Below are 5,524 nucleotides of genomic sequence, written 5' to 3' on the forward strand. Positions count from 1 at the left end.
GCCTGGGAGAGATGATGATCTGGAGAAGGAAGAGATCCCATCAGTAGCTGATGGGGAAGCTCAGCAGACCCACCTGCCCCCAGCCCTTTAGCCTTGCCCCTGCCCTGCTCTGGCCCTGCAGCAGCATTGGCTTGGTCAGCTTTCTCATCACAACAGGAGCAATACATCACCAAATAGTTAGGGTTCCCCTGGAGGTCACCTACTCCAACCCCTCATTCAGTTTATAGCTGCATTTCAAAAATCCAGTATGATGTTTCTGATCTGTCAGAAACTGTAATTTCTCCAAGCACCCCAGGTGAACAAAATCACATCTGTGACCAAGCTGGCCTCACTTTTTCACTTGCTTTAGGAGAGATGGATTGAAATTAACAAGTTTAGCTCCCTAACATCTGCTCAGCAAATGCTCACATAAATCAAGATGCAGAATATAGAGTATTTGCCACACCCTGAATAGCAATAGTCATGCAAGATGAAGAGCAGAGTGAAATCCTGGACTTGCTGAAGTCCATGGCAAAACTCCCATTTAATTTCAGGCAGGCCAGGGTTTTAATGCAGATTGTTACCATATGGTAGATTTTAAGACCAACTGACAAATGCAAATAAAAGCGGAAAAGAATTTACTTTTATAATAGCTACATGAATTAACTGCATTCATATTACCAAAACCCAATACACAAAAATACATGTATCTGCCAGCAACACCTATGAGTACCCTCTTAAAAGTATACATTTCACTTTGAAGAACTGAAATTCCTCTAATCCAGAAACATTCTCCCCCAAGCAAGCAGATTTTCTATTTCAGCTTGACTTTTAAGCACAAAAAGATGCTATTATAAATGTTAACATAGTTTATTTAAATATACTATCTTATTCATGGCTTAGACCTTTTCCCCTTTTTTTCCTATTAATTCTAATAGAAAAGATTCTGTTCAAATAGCAAGGATAAAAACTGGGAGTTGTTCTTGAGGTAATGCAGTGGTCTCCTAAATTCAAACCAAACATCACCTAATGCAAAAGGCCTAGAGGAAATACTACAAGTTCATGCTCAGTATCATAGTGCGGCTGTTGGATTTTTTTTCCTTAACTCCTTACAAATAATTTAATAAAGGCATTGCCTCCAGACAGTTATTCTTCAATTCATCCAAGACTGAGATGAATTACTATAACTCATGCTTCTCTCAGTAAGATTGTTTCAGATTGCCTGCGTATTTAGGAAGATTAATATACACTAGACACATTTTTAAAATTCTTTTGTTATCCAAGGGAGAATTGAAACACCTTTTGCTCCCATAGGCAGCATCTTCATGCAGCAGATGTAAGGTTAACGATTCTGTGAGCTACTAAGAATGAACTGAGTTAGGCAAAATGTTTTTCACCATGCTGCCCAGCAGTCCAGGACACAAATTTGAGATATGTTTATTTATTTTGAAATGCATTAGTAGGTCTGTTTCTATTTTCTTCTTGCCTCCATCTAATTTTCTCACAAAGTGTGTAAAGGGACTTTCAAGCTGCTGGTCACAAACTCCATTTGACATTTCAAAGTCTTCCTTTCTAATGCAGGATAGTCACCCATGGTGACTCTAGAATTCCAGTTTGAGTAAATTATCTCATGTCCAGCTTGGCTCTGAAGCAAAGGCAGACCCTAAAAGATGATTAATAAGAATGCTATTTTAGCCACTGCTGACAAGATTCTGGCTATATAAAAAGAGGCAGGAACCACCTTGATTACACCATACCACAGAGATATTTAAGATACCTGTAGCATCAGCACTCAGTGATTTGTCCTGACAGTCCTGGCACCAGCTGCTCCAAGAGGGATGTTGATCAACTTCCACATTAAAGGCCTTTTCTTAACTCTTTAGTGCAAAGGAGACACTACAGTAGTGCTGTGCCTCCAAACTGTGGGTTAATGTTAGTTTAGCATTTCCCGCAGGCTCCTGCTTCACATTCTTTTCCCCAAAACTATTTATAGCAGAGCTTCAGCCACACAGTGACTTAAAAAAACCTCTACATTCCTAAGCCCAGCCCAGTTTTCCACAGCACAAAACTTTAGGCAACCCCTAATAATTTGATGGGACTGTCAACTAATGGATAGCAGTGTCATTAGGGCTCTCTAGTGGATAAACACATAATTACTCCAAAATAAAATAGCACGTCAGGAACCTCAGTAACTAAGTGGAGTAAAGCTACTTGCATTTAAATGATAATGCTTGGAATACATTTATAAAATCTTATGCCACTCAAAGGAAGTTAAAACCTGACATAAGGATACAACAAAGGCGGAACAGAAGTCCTTGAAAACAAAACACAGCTGAAGTTGCAACTCTGATCTCTGGAGTAGGGCAATTAGAAAAAAAAAACCAGGCAAGACTGTACAAGAATACTTGAGCCAGGGCAGCTTTAATCAGAAATATTCCTTACTGTTCTTCACATACTATATCCATATGCACAGATTAATTTATAGCTAACAATTGTGAAATTTAATTTCAGAAATTCCTCTGCCCTCAAAAGCAGTAATGTATTTGGAAGTCACAATAATTTACTTCATCACTGTTCATGCCCTGCTAATACAAGGCAAGCTTCTACTTGTATCAGTAGAACCAGACTAAGTGGTTCACTGACTTAGTGATCTTAGTTCACTGACTCCCACATGAACAAAACCAAGTCAAGGCTTCTGTTACACCTCACCATCACCACCAGTGTCCATGGTTCCATCTGAATGAAGACTGCTGTAATTTACCATTCCCTCCAGCCAACGCAGAACCACCAAGCCCTGCCACCAGCAGAATGGTTGTGCTGCCCTGGAGTTCAACATTATTCAGAGCCAAACATAAAATACCTAAATTGTCACTGAATCGTTAATGTCTTGAGCACCTGCAACCACAAACTACTGCATAAAAATGAGCGGTGACTGGCCTTTGTGAGAACTTCTTAATATTGCAATTCCCTACAAATACCTGAAGCAAACCTACCCCTACACTACCCCCTTCTACCAGTGGCCATGCAGATTTCTTAGCAGAAGTTCTTACAAGTGCGGAAGACACAGAAAACATTTTACTGTAACTGCTACTTGCCTGAATTTTTAAATGCAGAAGTGAGACTGTACAGAAAGTCACTTTAAGTTTTCTAATTGCACTTTTGTTACCCTATGTTTGATACATTTGGAAATTATGTTTACCACAGTAGCATTTAGAAGCTAACCAAGAAAGAAACAGTGTTAGGTGCAGCCCTGAACTTACCTGAATGAAGTGTAGAAGATACATCTGTGTCCTGGAGAGGCCATCAGTCAGCAAGGGACATGAATGAGGAGTGGGAGAGTGGATGTAAAAAGGAAAACACCACAACACTGCTGAAGCCACAGTAGGAAATATTTTGTAACCATGATTTCCACCAAATTTGTTTAGGGGAGAGTAAGATAAAACAAAGTTCTCAAGTGGATGGGGCAAAATAGGTTAAAACTACTACTAAACACAGAACTGCTGAGAAAACTCACCAAATTACAGTTTTCTCTTATTTGTGATATCACAGTTTCTTTTAGCCAGGCATATTCTTGGTTACATCCCTTTAGTTTTTTGTGAGGCACTTAAAGTAGGAGGGGGTTAAAGAGAATAGTCTTGCTGGGACGTAGTGATCTAAGGATAATATCCTAGATATTATCCTAAAAAAGAATTTGGGGTTAAGGAGGTTTCAGGGATAAGACTATCTACAACCTAAAATAATATATTTATCACACCACATTAGTTCAATTGTCATTACACACATCCATACCTCCTAATGTAAGAAATTGTGCATGATCCTTTAAAAAACTGGGGAGAATATGTAAGGCAGAAAACAGTTCAAAAAATTAAACAGCTATTTCCAAAGAAGATTAAGTTAAAAAGACAATTCCCAAAATATTTAGTTTTGTGTAAAAAATTGCTTAAATAAAACGTAGAGAGATAGGCTGGGTATTATTATAATTCAAATAATAAAAACACAAATAGGTTGGAATTACCTTGACCAAGCGATTGCTATACTTTTTCCCACATCTTTTCCTTACGTACATGTGATATGTGAAGATGGTACAGTTTTGCTTAAACAAAACAAACTGGTTTTGGTCCCCAAAAGAGTAGGAAATCCACAGCTTTGCATACCCACACACTCTGAAGCTCTCGCTTACATTTCTTTCCAGCGTCTCCTCCTTTTAAAAAACGCTCTGCTTGTTTTCCTTTCATCAAATCCTCTCTGAAGCTGAGCATTCATGCCCATTCCCAGAACATGAGCTGGGGAATGTGAAGCTCATCCTGGTTTTTCCCACTCAGCAAATCCTTAGCACCAAAGAAGACCAAATAAGCTAGAGATGAGCTGACTTGAGCTCAAAAGCAGCCTTGTCAAACACACAATTAAAACCTTGCACTTGAAGTGCCTCATGACTTGTGGCTCATTCTGTGCAATCACAACGGCAGAAATATGGATCACAACGCACAAATGCCACACTGGATTTGCTCCCAAAAAAAGGAGATGTTGCAGAAATACTCTGCTTCTTGATACCCCCAATGAAAGGAAATGGTCTTTATCTATGACAACACTTAAGCCTGTCATCTGCGAGCGAGGGTGCACTTCAGATCTAGTTGCATTTTTGTCTTTCCATCCTTCCACTGCAACACACTGTGGGAGCAGCACTACTCTTGGAGGCTGCTATGCAAGATCACACTGACGCTGCCTAGGATCCTGCTCCAGGAACTCATCCTCCTACAGAAATGTTTTAACAGCTTAAAAAAAAAAAAAGCACTCCTTACATGCTTCTTTCACATCAAATCCCCAAATGCAAAACACAGCAGCCTAACCCAAATGATGAAATCATCTACCTAGTTGCTTGTTTATACTGCAGCAAATTTCCTTCCCCAAGGAATTCTGTATAGCTGCTGCTTTCATGGTCTCAGCAGCAGGAAACACATCTTGTAGACCTGGAATGTTTAAAGTACACTACACAAAGAGCAGCTCCTACTGGAGCCAATGCGCTTATTAAAAAAAAAAAAAGGCTAAAGCTTGATCTGTCTATTCCCTTTCCAGTCAGCAGATTCAAGTTACTTAACCAAAGCAAAACTGAAACAGCTCAGGTCAAGAATAATTCTTCAATTAGCCTGAACAGGATTTGGATGAAGGGGAGGTTCCCACGATTTTCTCCTCACAGGCAGTACCAAGCCTAATCTGGAGACCACATAAAGGCAGCTGTTTCTAATGCCAGAGGGAGCTGTGGGCAGCCAACTCAAGGAGACTCAGCTTCAAACTACATAGTCTAAGGGCAACCCAAACCTTTCCCTTCCCTTTCACACAGTTCACCACCCAGTAGTACTTCACAGATGATTAACTGGCCTGTTAATTGTTTGAGTTTCTTAGGTATTCCTGTAGTCAAGAAAAACAACCAAACCCAAAAGCCTTCTTTCAACTTTTAGTCTGGGGAAACTTGAGGAAAAATATAGAGTTAAAAACAGCTTTTGAGAGTCATGTCTTTATTTACAGGAGGCCTGAATGTTTCTGTGCC

Source organism: Fringilla coelebs (assembly GCF_963513975.1).
Source record: "Fringilla coelebs genome assembly, chromosome: 4".
Taxonomy (NCBI): Eukaryota; Metazoa; Chordata; class Aves; order Passeriformes; family Fringillidae; genus Fringilla; species Fringilla coelebs.